Raw genomic sequence first — 17,170 nt, forward strand, 5'->3', positions numbered from 1 at the left:
ATGGAGATTTCTTGGAAAGCTGGGAATGGGCCCACCATTTGACCCAGCTATTCCCCTTCTCGGTCTATTCCCTAAAGACCTAAAAAGAGCATGCTACAGGGACACTGCTACATGGATGTTCATAGCAGCACAATTCACAATAGCTAGACTGTGGAACCAACCTAGATGCCCTTCAATGGATGAATGGATAAAAAAAATGTGGCATTTATACACAATGGAGTATTACTCTGCATTAAAAAATGACAAAATCATAGAATTTACAGGGAAATGGATGGCATTAGAGCAGATTATGCTAAGTGAAGCTAGCCAATCCCTAAAAAACAAATGCCAAATGTCTTCTTTGATATAAGGAGAGTAACTAAGAACAGAGTAGGGTCGAAGAGCATGAGAAGAAGATTAACATTAAACAGGGATGAGAGGTGGGAGGGAAAGGGAGAGAGAAGGGAAAATGCATGGAAATGGAAGGAGACCCTCAGAGTTATACAAAAGTACATACAAGAGGAAGTGAGGGGAAGGGGAAAAATAATATAAGGGGGACAAACGAATGTCAGTAGAGGGAGCAGAGAGAGAAGAGGGGAGGGGAGGGGAGGGGAGGGGAGGGGAGGGGAGGGGGGATAGTAGAGGATAGGAAAGGCAGCAGAATACAACAGACACTAGTATGGCAATATGTAAATCAATGGATGTGTAACTGATGTGATTCTGCAATCTGTATATGGGGTAAAAATGGGAGCTCATAACCCACTTGAATCAAATTGTGAAATATGATATATCAAGAACTATGTAATGTTTTGAACAGCCAACAACAAAAAATTTAAAAAAAAAAAATTTTTGGATCAGATGATTCTTCATTGTAAGGACCATCTTGTGCAGTATAGAATGTTTAGAATTGTCTCTGGTCTCTGCCTTATCATGCTTTCCCAGGTTTGACAACCCAAAATGTCTCCAGACAATGATACATGTTCCTGGGAAAGATCTGGAGGCAAAATTGCCCCTTGTTTGAGAACCACTGGTGTAAAGCCACACACCAGTAAGTAACTGCAGTCAGTGGAAGCTCCCTACGCTGTTCTTGGTTTAGGACACCCAAATTCAGAAATAAATTCTAGACTATTTTGCATCTCCTGGAAAAGATCATGACATAGCACCTCAGTGGAACTCAGATGTAGTCACATACATATTTATACAATGTGAAACTTTCCCAAGCTACTTATTATTTTCAGGGACAAAAAAAAAGTATATTACAATTTCTTAGGAGGTTTTATATCAATCATTTGCAATAATGCACACAGTTTTAAGGGGCACTGTTGTCTACAGCCTGGCTTGTGCAAAAGGCATCACACAACTCTAAGTATCTTGTGATAACTGGAGAAATTGTTTTACTCATCATTTGACTCTAAAATGACCTGTACATATCCTTCCCCTGGGTTCCAGAAATTTCATGCCACTGAAAAGGTTATCAGCCACCTGAAACTAAAATAAACAAAAATAAAACAAAACAAAAGTGGCCTTAGGAAATACTTCATCGTTAAGAATGATTTAGATTTGAAATATAACAGGTAGATTTTATCTTGTGTCAACTCAGATCAATAGGTAGTGTTATCTGGGAGTAACAGATTAGGAAAGTTCTAAGATCACTCCTGTTAACAGGAAGCAGTGTCACATTTTATGAGTGATGTCTGATTTGTGCATGGAATGCAGGAATAGAAGTATATGTACCTGGCATTAGGCATCCTTCCTCGACATTGCATTTTCAGTCATGACACCTATTTTTTACATGAACTATTAACTCCATAGATAATATGCAAGAAATTGTTGTATCCAGTTCCATCCAGATCTTTGACATTATCAATGTTATCCTACTTGTTTCTCCTAAACAATTTGTAGGATTGAGTTTTCACTTTAATATGGCATATGAGAAAGAAGTAAAACTAAATCACAAATGTCTATACAAAATCATCTTGAACTTCAATAGGTTTCATATCTCATGAAAATGATTAGGAGTAATGTAAGGCTTTTCTAAAAATTTATCTTTCTTTGCACTATAGACAGGTATAACCTATAGGCATAGGTATGTGTTATCAATATAAATTTTAGGTTCTTATAGGCTAGATATACTTTATTAAACTCTTAACATTCCTCCTTCCATTTAAGTATTTACCAATTTACTTATTTATTAATAAATACTTAGACCATTAGTATGCAAATAAAATGATAAATGATTGAATCACATATGAACTCTTCCATTGGCAACCTTAAAATCTATTAGAAGAAGGCTGAGGTTGTGGCTCAGTGGTAGAGCCATTGCCTGGCATGTAAGGAACTGGGTCAATTCTCAAAGCACCATATTAAATAAATTAATTAAATAAAGGTTCACCAACAACTAAATATATTAAAAAATCTAACTATATATAAAAAATCTAGCAGAAAAGATAAGAAATGTACACACAGTAAGATTACAAAAGATAAAACAATGAACACCGCTGCAGAATATTTTTTTTAAAATATGAGGAACATCGAAGAGTTCAAGATTCCTTTCCTAGTAGGAGATTAGCAAAGAGATTTCCTTGAGTGAGCTTTGAAATACTGGAAGGATTATACTGCTAGAAACAAACAGGGCATTCTAGACAGCAAAGAAGATAGTAGTAAAAGCAGAGAAGGGAAAATTCTGGGGTATACATAGAAAACATTGAGCAGTTCTGTTTAAATGGAACACAACATTTAAAAAAAAGAAGTAGCAAGGAGTAAATTTGGAAAGACAGAGCCTAAAAATTAGAGGAGGTAGACGTGATCTTTTAATAAGTGAAATTCTGATTATACTTAATGAAATAGAGTTGGGTCATAACCTCCTTCTTTTATTTATGCTTCATAAATATGATTCAGTTGTTAGAGAATGGGCTGCTTGCCTGCTTACCCAAGGAAACCAAGCATCATCCTTTATGCTGATGACAATTTTATTTTTACAAACTGGGAGTGGCCTTAAGAAAAGAAGGGATTCTTTGGCTAATTACCAGGAACTCCATTTTTATATATGATAGAGAAAAATAAATCATTGCATTTGGCACTCATTATTTCAAAATTAAATGTTGACTTAAATGATGATTTAGAGTCCTACCCATAGTTTCCCAGCTCCCTGGGGAACATGTGCAGTCTTCTCTTGCAGAATGGTAGAGCCTATTAGGACAAAGGTGTACTCCAGCTTATATTCTTCAGGGAATATACTCAGGTGATTTTGTGTCTGAAGCAGCTGAAAGATAAAAACGGTAGCAAGTACTCTGATTGACAACTTACTAGGTAACAGATATTGCATAAAGTCTTATTTAATTATTCATTCTGCAGATATCAATGTAGGACCTACTAAATAGTAGACATGGTGCTAAGCACAAGTCATGAGCAAAGACAGGTTTCTACTTTCAAGGAGTACAGGAGCCACTGGGGAAATTAATCAAATGATCATAGTAATAATGTGTAATTACAAATTGACAACAAAGCTCTGAGGGATAACAACAAGGTATTCACAAAATACATTTTTTTAAAAGAAATCTGGCAAAGGCTGTGAGACAAAGAAAGGCTGAATCATGAAGGTCATGAAATGAAAGTGGGGTGGGTGGAGGGAAAATCATTCTGATCAAAGGGAACACAAAAACTCTGAGGCAGTAAGAAACGTGGCATGTTTGAAGAATTCAAAGAAAGCCAGCGAGGTGGAAACCATAGAGAGGTGGGAAGAGAATGCATGATGAGGCAAGTTAGGTAAGGTGGGACAGAGTAGGGATCTGTGTATACTGTGCCTGTGATCAAAAGCAAACAGTGAAAGGCTTAAAGTTGAGAGCTGAAAGGAACATGATCTGATTTCCATTGTGAGAACTTTACTTTCACTACAATGTAGCGGAGAACAGAAAGAGGTCATGGTCGAGGGTGGATTCTTCTTTGAAGGCCAGTACAGCAACCAGGTAAAAGCTAAGAGGGTCTGTACTAAGGAGGGGGTAGGAGACCAAAGGAGAAAGGTGGAGGAAGTTGGCTAGCTCTGATAGATATGTAGGTGGTGCCCTGGCATGATCTAGAGAAGGAGAAGGAGGAGAGGTGAAAGAGGTGTTAAGGAGGAGGTGTAGAGAGACTAGTATAGGAACTGGATGTGCCGTATTATCACCTAAGACATGGGAAACAGCGGAAGGGACCTAATGTCCTAGGAAAGGAGCAATCATCTCTCCATAAATCCCCTCTGACACACTGTGATGCTCTCCATTTTATAAATGAGGAAACTGAAAATCAAAGGAGAAAAGTGCTCTAGTTTCTCTTAAATGGAAGAACCAAGAATGGAGATTAGGTCTCTATGGCTGTAAAATCTTTACCCTAGAGATTTTCTTTTCTTTTCTTTTCTTTTCTTTTAAGATTAAAATAGTGAGTTGTGGCTTAATGTTTAGAACTCTGGGAACTCAACCAATTACTTGCCTTAGTTTTTGAGCAGACAAAAACTGCTTTTAGAACAATTGGTTTACTAACGTCTTTTTTTTTTTAAGTGTATGTGTGGCCAGGCACAGTGGTGCATTCCTGTAACCCAGAGGCTCAGGAGGCTGAGGCAGGAGGATCACGAGTTCAAAAACCAGCCTCAGCAAAAATGAGGCACTAAGCAACTCAGTGATACCCTGTCTCTAAATAAAATACAAAATAGGGCTGGAGATGTGGCTCAGTGGTCAAGTGCCCCTAAATTCAATCCCCGGTACCTGCCTCCCCTGCAAAAAAAAGGTATAAGTGTATAGGCAGAAGGGGTAAGTCCTATGTCTGGTTTTACTTTGTGAGGAAATGACTTGCCACTGATTTTTAAATTTAGCATAATGTTGCAATATTTGACTTTATACATAGTCCTTTATTCATATATAGGGTTTTGAACGGGTGACATATTGTAGTTAGTTTCTAATTGAATACTCTTATGCTTGCCTGAAAGACCAGCAATCTATATCAAGGCTGTTTTTCAAGAGGAAGACAGTATTTTTATATTAAAAAGCATTTGGACAAACCAACATTGAATAGTAAAATTAACACTGAGTAGTAAAATTATAATACCAATCATCTAATAGCATTTTTACAAAAATTAAATGGCATAAAATAGTAAAGCAGTACCTAACACATAATAAGCACTCAACAAACAATGGCTGTTATCATTGTTGTTGTTGTTGTTATAAGGTATTTATAGGATATAGGTCTTGCTCACTTCTATCTTGTGTCCTTGTTGGAACTGTCTCCCCTCTCAGAAATGCCTTACTTTTCTCATCTATGGGTCGAAGCTCATCTCTTCATTCAAAGCCCAATTTAAAACTCACCGATGTATGAAGAAAGACCTGCCAGAAAAATATCATTTATTAATTCTCTTAACAACATTAATTCTCTTTACATTTTTATCCCTGTTCTATGTACCAAGTACTTCAGGCAATAAAACAAAGTTGTTGCTTTCATAGATCTTATAAGGAGGAAAAATAATTTCTAACCGATAAGCATATTAAAAGACACTATGTCATTGGCCACGGAGGGTGAATGCTATTTTAAAACTAAACAACGTATATAGAAAATTATTATGAGATGAGGATTTGATTTTACTGAGGGATGTCACAGAAAGTCTCTCGGTTATTCAACATTTGAGTAGAAAAACAAATGAAATGATGGGTGAGACAAATGATAGAGAGTACTTTGCCTCTTTAAGGAACAGGAAGGTGATTAGTGTGATTTAAATAATCTGAAAAAGATAAAGAGATGAAAGAAGAGGCCCAGGGTGAGGACATTGGAAGCTATTTGGGGTAAGACAGGAAGTCACCAGAGTATATTAGGAGAGGAGTGATGTTATCTGACTTGAATTTTACATTTAAACACAGTTTCTATGGCGTTTTATGGATAGTGTACAGTATAGGGGTAGGAGTGTAGACAAGGAACCCGTACAGTGGTCCTCAGGAGAGATGGTTCAGTGAGATGAACAAATCTTGGCTATACTTCAAAGATCTAGACACGGTGATTTGTTGATAGATTACATGTAGGGTGTGCAAAAGAAAAAGAAAAAAAAATTTAAAAAAACATCACGGATGATATCAAGGTTTGGGGCCTAGAAGCTAAAAGAACAGAGTAGCTCTTAAGTGAGACTGAGAGAGCAATAGGGTTAGAAAGGAAAAAGAAGAGTTAAGTTTGGAAAGCATATAGGGGTTAGCTTTTAGATATGGACATGGAGACGTCCAGTAGACAGCAGGAGAGAAATGACAGTTCAGGGGAGAAGTTAGGGCTGAAAATATAAACTTGGGAGTCATTACCATAGAGATGGCATTTTTGGCCAAGAGCCTCACCTAGAATTAATATGGATGGAGATGTATGTTCGAGGAGCAGGTCCTAGGGCTCCCCAGCATCCAGGGTTAGGAAAAAGTAGGGTCAAAGGAGAATGAAACAGGAAGAGAATCCAGAGACAGCATTGTCCTAGAGAATATGTTTCAAGGAGGAAGGAGCAATTAATTTTAACAAATACTGGTGCTGACAAAAGAAATAATAGTTCAGGGTTTGATGCCTCGAATTTTAAGTGTCATTTTTCTATATTATTTTTTCACTCATGTTATAGAGGATCTCTTCCAAGGTCCACATCTGGCAGCCAGTGAGCCAGATTTTTACCCACAAACATACTTTGTTTGGCTAGCAAAAACTTTGTTTTTTTAAAAAAAAAATCAAATTTGAATGACTTTTTGTTGACCATGTGCTGTGCAGTTTACCAAAAAAACAGGTACATGTTCCTGGCTCCAGCAGACATTCACAATTATGATACTGAACACACACGTACACAACAACAAAAATGATGGTAACACAGTTTTTACTGTTCTTAAACTTGGCTCCTCAACCATAATGTAAGATACTCAAACGCAGATTCTTTGAAATCCCTCCTTCTGCCTAGTTCAATGTTTCTGGCAGGGAGAAGTCTAGCCCCCAAGCATATTCCCTGCTATAATTATGGCACTTTGAATATGTTATTACTTTATCTGGCAAAAGCAATTTTGCAGATGTTAACTGTTTGACCTGAAAATAGGGAGATTATCCTGGATTATAGAGGTGGGCCCAGTGTAATCCCATGAGCACCTAAAAGAGAAGAGGAAGGTAAAAGAAGTCAGAGAGATTCAAAATAGAAGGAAAAATTGTTCTTGTTGGCTTGAAGATGGAGAGGGACACATATCAAGGAAATGAGAACCTCACACCTACAACCACAAGGAACTGAATTCTGCCAACAACTTGAATGAATTTACCTGCATATTCTTCCCCCAGAACATCCAAAAGGGAAAGTAGCTCTGCTAATGCTTATATTTTAGCCTCTAAAATCCTGAGCAGAGAACCAGAACTTTTATACCTGACTCCTGACCTACAGAACTGTGAGATCACAAACAAATGTCATTTAAGCCTCTAAGTATATGATAATGTTATTCTACTAAAGATAATTATTAGTGTCCTTAATAAAATATTAATATTGCAATGTATCCATAGAATCACAAGTTCTTTTCTTCAATCAACAACAACAACAAAAAACCTTCCTATTCTTATTAACACCCTCTAAATTCAGAGCTCTTATCTATACCATCTGGAACATGCCTATTGTTTCTTTTGTTTGGCTATTTAACTCTCATATTATTTAATTTTTCATGTGTATAGTTATAATTTCTGCTGAATAGACTGAGTAGTTCTTGAAGGCAGGGACTGGTTCTATCCTCAAAATCAACTTCTGATAATCTGATCTAACAGGTTACCACAATACTTACACAACTGCATGACTATCAATTGCTCTAAGTATAAACATTTTGGGTCATGACCAACACAGATGAAAAACATGATCTAGTCCCCTTTTAGTTCCATCTCATGAGACATCAAGGCCATCTCCTGTGGGATCTCCAGCCACAGAGGTTTCATCTCCATTTCTTAAAATGACTGGGCTCACTCTTGCTCCAAGGCTTTTGCATATTTTCTTTTCTTTGTCTGGGATTCTCTTTCCTCTCTTTGCTCAGTGATTCCCACTGCTCCTTTAGATCTCAACTCTGGTTACTTCTGCCTGAAAGAAGACTTTCTCAATAGCTGCCATTGTGACTGGAGTGAGATGAAATCTTAGAGTAATTTTGATTTGCATTTCTCTAATTGCTAGAGATGTTGAACATTTTTTCATATATTTGTTGATGGATTGTATATCATCTTCTGAGAAGTATCTGTTCAGGACTGCAAATTGGTCCAACCAATCTGGAAAGCAGTATGGAGATTCTTTGGAAAACTTGGAATGGAACTACTATTTGATCCAGCTATCCTGCTCCTCAGTTTATATACAAAGGACTTAAAACAGCATACTAGAGGGACACAGCCACATCAATGTTTATAGTAGCACAATTCACAATAGATAAATTGTAGAACCAACCTACATTCCCTTCAGTAGATGAATGGATAAAGAAACTGTGGTATATGTACACATGGAATATTTCTCAACGTTAAAAGAGAATAAAATGGCATTTGCAGGAAAATGGATGGAATTGAAGAATATAATGCTAAGTGAAGTAAACTAATCCCAAAACACCAAAGTCCAAATGTTTTCTCTGATATAAGGATGCTAATTCATAATAGGGATGGGGGGGCATGGGAGGAATAGATGAACTTGAGATAGGGCAAAGGGGAGGGTGGGGAAGGGAGGGGACAAGGGAAGGGAGGGTGGGGAAGGGAGGAAAGATGGTGGAATGAGACAGACATCATTACCCTAAGTATACACAGGACAACATGAATGATGTGACCTTACTTTGTGTACAATCAGAGACATGAAAAATTGTACTCTATTTGTGTAATATTAATTGAATCACATTCAACTGTCATACATAATAAATTATAATAAATAAAATAAATAAATACATATCTACAGTACATAAAATAGAACAAAAAAAAAGAAGAAGAAGAAGACTTTCCTAGCCTCTTTTACTAAGTCAAAGAACCTTTTCATAGGTTCTCATAATATCAGCCTTTTTTATTACAGTTGCAATTTAATACCCATCTGTGATCACCCAGTTCATGGCATGTCACCTCATTTTAAATTCTAAGATATCAGAGACCGTGCCCATTTTTGTCTGTAGCATATCCCTGGTGTTTATCAAGGTGCGTGGCACATAATAACTGGGTTTTTTTTAAAAAAAAACCTGTTACATAAATATATGCAAAACTGACATAGGCAGCATAATGACAAGATGCTCATATCCTAGTCTTTGGAACCTGCAAAAATGTTAGATTACATGAATTAAAGTTGCAGATGCAATTGAAATTGCTTATCAGTCAACCTTAAAATAAGATTATTCTGGATTACCCCGGTTGGTCCATGTTATCACAATGGTCTTTACAGTTACGAAAGAGAGTCAGAAAAAGAGAATCAGTCAGAGGAAAATGTGGCTGAGAATGAGAGTCATAAAGGCAATGTCTCTGGCTTTGAGGATGGAGAAAGGAGGTCATGTGCCAAGGACTGAGGCTGCTTCTAGAGGCCAGAAAATGCTAGGTAATGGATTCTCCCCTGGAGCCTCCAGAAGGAGCACAGCCTGCCAACAGCTTGATTTTATTCCAGTGCAACCCATAAAGGATTTCTAACTTATCAAACTATAAGATAATAATTTTATGCTGTTTAAGTCTCTAAATTTGTGATAACTGTGACAGCAGCAATGGAAACTACTACGATAACTTTCATCACTGCTTTGCCCACAGAAATTCTAGATAGTTTTTTTAAGTGATTTCAGTTCAAAACATATTTATTGAGCAAAACTGAATTGTTAAAAAAATGAAATGGATTGTGCCAAAATATATAAAATCTAAAGCTGGAAAAAAATTTAAAAATAGTACCTCTAACATCTCTCAAATTACCAATTTAAAAAAATGGAGCTCAAGGAAGTGAAATAAGTGTAAAAAATATATATACACATCTAGCTGGAGGAAAAGCCTCAGTAGGGGACCACCTATGTTGTAAGATAGTAAAAGAGGAAAAAATAATGAGTAGAGTTAAGGGAGCAGCTTTGGATAATCTGTTCTACATATGGTGATCTCAAGGAGTTAACAAGTAGTACTGCATTTTTCTGTGTTGAAGACCAAAAGTCTAGGAGGTCTCTACTCAATTTTTTAAAAGAATACCAAATAACAAATACAATAACAAATAACAGATTGGCTGGAAGAGGAGAAAAAGTACACTTTGAGTAGGGTTTGCCACATGGGATTAGTGACTGTCTCATTATCTGTTGCTTGAGTTAAAAAAAAAAAAAAACTGCTCACATTATATAAATAGATTCCTTTACTCTTTGGAAGAAAAATGTGCATTTAGGTTGTAAAATGTAATACTGGCAAGCCAAAGAGCTAGCTATTATGTTAACAAATATCATTGGTTTCTTTCGTGTCAGAATACAGTAGATCTTTGGTTCATGTCAATAGTGGAACTTGCTTTTTGCAATAGGGCTTATTTAAAATTGTACTGTTGGAGACCAAATTTTGTGTCTCCTGTTACCTACCAGATCTGGAGGATTTAAAGTAAAAAGAAAAAATGACAAACAGGTACAAAGTGTCATCCTACTCTGAGAATAATGTGGGAGAATAATGAACACACAAATAATTTGCACAAATTCAGTGGCCTTTAATGTCAGCGACGGGCTTGAGTTGGAAACTGACATGAGAAGGAGGAAAGCACTGGGACTTCCACATAGCAGACCTTTTCATGAAGACAACCAATCACTGTTAGTATATGAACAGTCTAAGTTTTCTGTTAAATTGCTAACATTCTTTTAACCTAAAAACTTTAATGGAAAACATAATCTTGCATTAACACAGGTATCTACAAGCCTCATTAACATTGGTAAAACTGATTCTGGTTAATAGAAAGTGCTATGCAAGTGCAAACTGTTATTAAAGAGACTGTGTGCAAATTAGAGAAAAATGACTAATAGTAACATATTGTTCTGGGATGTCTTCCCCCAAGCAAGGCAAAAAATATCATTCAACCAGTCAGCCAGCCTTTATTTAGTACCTAATCTGTTCTCAAAACTCTCCAAGCCTAGGATGTAAGAGAAGCAGGTGGTCACCACATTTGCAAGAACAACTAATTCTAACAGCTAATGTTTATTGAACACTCACTACATGCTAGAAAATTTTACCTAGATTAATCATAATCTTCAGACAACGCTGAAATGTGTAAATTTCCAGTCCCACTTAAAAATGAAAAACCATGAAAAATGGCTAAGATGATATATATCTGATCAAAGATTCTGCAACTAGTACATGTGACTCATATCAAGTCTTCCTTCAACCGTGCCATGTCCATTTGGCATGTACAACACATTGCCAAGAATCATATAAGTAGGACAGTTATTTAAAAATATATATAAATATGCAAATACCTGTACCATTACTCCATCTGAAAACATGTTTATTGTCTTTGGGAACAAGTAGAACATGATACTTAAATGTTAGACTTAGGACCAAGATTGCCTGAGTTCAATCTCAGGCCCCCCAGTTGGGAAAGTTGTGTGATGTGCCTCAGATGCTTTTAGCTCTACTAATTAGCCCTACTAATGCACCCACCTCAGGTGCATCAGGAGGAGATTCATATACCATAGCAGCTACCTTAGAGTGTTGTTATGAGGTGACATACACATAGCATTTAGAATGAAGCCTGTCTATAAATGATGCTATGCTAATATTAGCTATTATCAATGTGAATCCAAGTATTAGGGGGTAAATTTGACAAAAGTGTTTGATAGGCAGCATTAAATAAATAAAGCAGAAAAAATTAAAAGATTGATTCATTTTTTTCCTTTACTGAGCATTCATTGAGCATAAGACTAAGCATGTAATAGTACCTGGAAATTAATTAATTCTGCATAAATTATTGAACATGTCCTCAAGGAGCTTTCAAATCTTCATGCATTAATCATTGAGGCCAGACAAAGACAAGTGAGCTTACCAGTCAAACCCCAAAATTGGACTGATGATACCCTCTATTCCTCCTGACCTTTTTGCTAGAACATCCAGCTCTCTTCCCCTATTCATATCCTCCCATCAATCAAAATTGCCACCTTAAAAATGACAAACTACTTTTCAGTCTATATCCAGGGGCTCTCCAGTCCTCTCCCAATCCAGCTCCCTCTCTCTCTCCTCTCCTTTTCTCTCCCTCCCTCCCTCTCCACCCCCAACAGTGATCTAGTTTTCTAAATACATACCATTGTTTTATTTCTACTGCCTTCTAGTATGAGAGTTCTTATCTTTCCACATTATTCTTTTGCTACACAATGGTTAGCCCTTCTTGATTGAACTTAAATGCAACTTGTATACAGAGCCATCCATCTATGATCTTTTCAAAGAATTCTCCCACTTTGCAATACTTCTTCTAGCTTATACCCATATCTTCAGTGTCCTTATCAACTTGTAGAGTGAATTGTCTTAATTTCTTATCATGGCCAAATTCCTTAAAGACGAGCCCTGGTACGTGGCACTACAGTAGTTATTTATACCATTTAATTAATTTAGGATGAACTTATATTCCATGCTACAGAATTTAGCACTTGGGTTTGTTATAGGAGTAAATCTCGTCACTTGGGCAAATCACACTCAGTAAACCAACAATTGATGAAGTGATCTCCACCTCTCTATCTTAGTTCTTTGAGACATACAAAGGAAGTTTCCAAAGAACACAGTAGAGGAAACAACACTGAACAAGACTTCGGTGACAAAATTCTTAATTATAAATCTCATTCATATTTCTTTTTATCCCCTGAACTGTGTCATCCATAGTGATAATGCTTGGAAGATAATCACTAAGGAGTTGATTTATATTATCTGTCCTACCGTTAGTAGCTTTGGAGACACTTTTTTTTTCCTGTGCTTAGAAACCAGAATTACAGGATGGCATACAAATGCACAGATGGGTGAGCAACTATTAGAAAAAGAAGGCTTTGGGGAGCCATAAAAAAACAGGATTAATTCTGAATAGAAAAAAGAAATTACCCTAAAGGGTAAGTATAAAAAAACAGCATGAATGTTCCTTATATGAAATGAGAACATTTTATAAAAGAATTTAGGGAGTAATAAAAATCTATCCTTACATTTTATTATTTTACAAACATCCTTTCTCTTTGATAATAACAAGAATATGATCTATAACTATTTTTAGCTCATAAATATAAGGTTTCCTGGCTAAAAGTGACAAAGATACATGAACAAAAATAAATGTTTATGCTTCATTCAATCCAGAAGAGAATCTTGAATATTCTCTACCAGATGAGAGAATAGGAAACCCTTTCTTGACTTCTTATCTGGCTCCTCAAGGAATTGAAGTGACTTGAAAATTAAGACTAGCCTCTTCTCTTGTAAAGCTGTCTGGTAAACCATGCACAGTGGCACATGCCTGTAATCCCAGCAGCTCAGGAGGCTGAGACAGGAGAATTGCAAGTTCAAAGCCAGCCTCAGCAACTTAGTGAGGCTCTAAGCAACTCAGCAAGACCCTGTCTAAATAAAATACAAAAAAAGGGGCTAGGAATGTGGATCAGTGGTTGTGTGCCCCAGGGTTCCATCCCCAGTACCACCAACAACAACAACAACAAAAAGCTGTCTGGTCCAAGGAAAATTCTGGGGTAGACCTTCTAGTAGATCAATGATGCCTTCTCCAAATCTTAAGAAACAGAAAAGGATGGATATCCATAGAACTTTCTTGATTCATTTACTTATTGAACAGTTAAGAATTTTCTAAGCACAAGGCAGTATGTCCGTTATGAAAGATGAAGAAATGAAAGCTTGTAAAAATAAGATAATGGTTTATTATTGAGTGTGAAAAGTTTTAAATGAATTGTGTTAAATCTGTGACAATCCTTGAGATATTAGTATTAGTCTCATTTTACAGTTAAAGTAACAAAAGCTTAGAATAATTGAATAAAATTTCTAGTGTCATATTACTTACAAAATGGCAACTTTAGGATTCAAATTCAGGGATGATACATTACAGAAATAAGAGATTTTGAGGAAAAGGTGATATTGAGTTGGGCTTGGAAATATAAACGAGTGCATTAGTCAGCTTATGCTAGTACATACTGCAGTAACAAATGATCCCAAAAATAATTTCTTTTTTCTTCTTGTATTCCTTGTCCACTGTGGCTCAGCTGCACATTTTTTTTTATTCTGCAAACCAGTAAACAGAATATGCCCTATGCAAAACACACCTATCTGATGGCAGAGTGAAAATAATAATGACAGAATCATGCAATGACTCTTAAAGTTGCTGCTTGGAAGTGGCTTAAATAACTTTCATTCACATTTCATCAGTCAAAGCAATTTGGAGGTCAGGTCTTCTGCCAATGCAGTATTAGGATAGAATTCTCTTATAGGAAGAGGTAGTAGATGTTGGGAATTTTATCACAGCAAGGTTTAGATAACTGGAAATGAAGAGAGATACTCTAAATAGAGGAAATAACTTGATTTCAATCATCATAAAAAGTAACATAGAGAAAGTGCAATTTCAAGTTAATTTGGAACATTATTTAGAGGTTCAGCAAAGGACAATGGTTTAGGAATATTTGTAGGCCGATCTGACGTGATTTGCTTAAGCAGGAGGCAGCTGAATGAAAGGGCAAGGGAAAAGGACAGACTGACTCGGGCTTGCAAAAGCATAGGAAATTTCTCTTCTCCTACTGTGTGCCTAAACGTCTGGCAATATTATCTATACAATTTAGACAGTGACAGCCACCACCACCATCTAGTCTCTGATCTACTCTCACAGCTTTGAGCTGAGCTGGGCATTGAAAGCCACCTGTCTAAGCTCACAGCCCTCGGGTCTGAGTAAATTGGCCACTCACTGTCTACAGCATTGAAGTAAGAAAGGCATTTCTTCTATTAACACCCTTCTTTCACTAAAGCAAACCTACACATCTGAAGTGATTTTCCTTTGGAAAGCAACTGAGCCCCTGAAGGGTTGAGGTTGCCTTAAGGTTACTTTCTGAGTTCGATCCAGGGATCAAGAATAAAACATGGCTGTTGTCTCTAATTTTACAGTGAGCTCTTATTTTCAAGGAGACTTCATCTAAACTATCTATACAATGCCAAAGTATCCTGTGAATACAGCAGAAATACCAGGCAAACTGAAGGTTGGTTTTGACATCAGATAAATCTTGTTAACTACCTGGTGACGATGACCTGGGATAAACTCCAGCTCATCACCACTCCTTTAATGAAATCAAGACCATCTCAGCTAGAGCTTTTCAAATCTCCATCAGTAGCTTAAGTATATCCTAATTTTGACAGGTGAAAACAAAGCACACACACAAAAAGAGAACAGCATGTGTCACTAGAAAATCAACTGGCCTCTTGGAACTTCTATGGCCTCATCAGGAAGCAGCAGAGTTGAAACTTGAGGCTATAAAACCTGGATGCCATTTTTACCCTTTTTGGTTCCTTGAGAGAAAAGACCCCCAAATGCATGCAGATATAATAATCAACCTTTCAGAAACTTGGAGTGATCAAGCAAAATTAGAAGCTATTTCATATAGACTTTCAGGGAGAAGAAAGCAATGTGAAAGAAAAATGCAAATGCCTGGATACTGCCACTTATGGCCACTGCTTCAATCTGAGGTATACTATTTTATATAAATTATGATTATTAAAGACCTTTGGGTAAAATCTCATCCATTTTCTAAGCTTATGAAGCAAGCAAAACATTTGCCTAACACACACACACACACACACACACACACAGAGAAATGTCATTTTAATCTGAATAGGGCCCTCTAAGACTTACCCACAAAATAGTGCTCAAGTCACAGAATTTTTAGAAGTAGAGCTAAATTAGAAATTCTATAACCCTGACTTGAAGCAACTCTTTAGAAATATCATTTCAAAACATTTTCAAGGTTTCTCTGCCAACACTAAGAACAGATTTCAAAAATGTTTTCCTATGTCCCTAGTCAAGCAGAGAAGGGAAAGCCCAGGTGAAAAAGATCCTGTGTCTCTCCAGTTCTTCAGAGTGTGCTAGTTTTATTTATATCACATATTGCACGTCCATGCAATATTTCTCTAGAAGAAAAGATTCTAGTGCTTTGGGGGGAAACGATACAACTTGAAAGCCACCCCTCTAAGCAAGAGAAATTAAAGAGAAAGCTTAAAATGGCAATAGTCTACTGCCTTTAGCGCCATCAGGCCTTTGGGAGCAGGGAGAGTGGTAAGAGGATCCTGAGGAACAAAGGCAGCTGCAGGAAAGGGGGGCGGGGAAGAAACTTGCCACCACATTACCCTTCCTGCACACAAGCTGTCCCTGGAAGCTGCTCGGACGGGTCCTGTTTTTTTTGCTAAATATTGTAGGTAACCAGCTGGGCTTGTCATGCCCACTTAACAGCAGCATTTTAAGAAAGTGTTGTCATTTCCTTGTCGTACTCATTTCTCTACCCTCTATTATCTTTTCAAAATCATATTACAAAATATTATGAGCTTCCTGTATCAGACACTTTGGGTCTTAGTCACTCAATTATTAAAATTGTATGATTTTTTAAATTGCCATTATGTGTGGGCTGTCTTTACCAAAGCGACAAAGCAATTGAGTTAACCCAAATGGTGCTATGATTGCAGGATCAGAACATGGAAAATTATAGCGTTGAGGAGAAAAAAAGGAAGAAAAAAAAACAGCTATTTCACATCAGTGTCAATAAAATCGTGGGAAACTCACCAGGACACCATTATGTTAAAGCAGAGTAAGACCTCCCAACGTATTTCCACACAAGATAAGAGGAAAACAGAGCCATTTAGGGCTGTTAGTTCTACACCAAGTAACTCATCTGTAGCAAACAAGGCTCTCATAAGTCACATGCTCCACATTCCACAAGCGTAATTCTGAGCTGCTGTTGGCCACTGCTCATGTCACCTGTGCCCATCCCATGTCTCTATACACCTGCCATCAGAGCTGCAGATAAACAGCGTTGGCTCTGTTGCCTCTCTCAGGGAAGAACTATGGGAAGTATTCCAAGGACCCTGGGTAGTGCAGGAGTCTTGAACAGGCTGAGATGGCTCTGTAACTTAATGAGGTCCTCACGAGGCCAGCCTGAAAATGAGGTGGAATGCATCAGCACCTACCTACCCTGATGTTTTTCAAGAAACCAAGCAAGCCCCATTGCCTGTTATTCTGCAGATAATGGTAACC

The sequence above is a fragment of the Marmota monax genome, unplaced genomic scaffold, assembly GCF_021218885.2.
Source record: "Marmota monax isolate L192 unplaced genomic scaffold, Marmota_monax_Labrador192_F-V1.1 WCK01_AAM20220418_F8-fsc00135, whole genome shotgun sequence".
NCBI lineage: Eukaryota > Metazoa > Chordata > Mammalia > Rodentia > Sciuridae > Marmota > Marmota monax.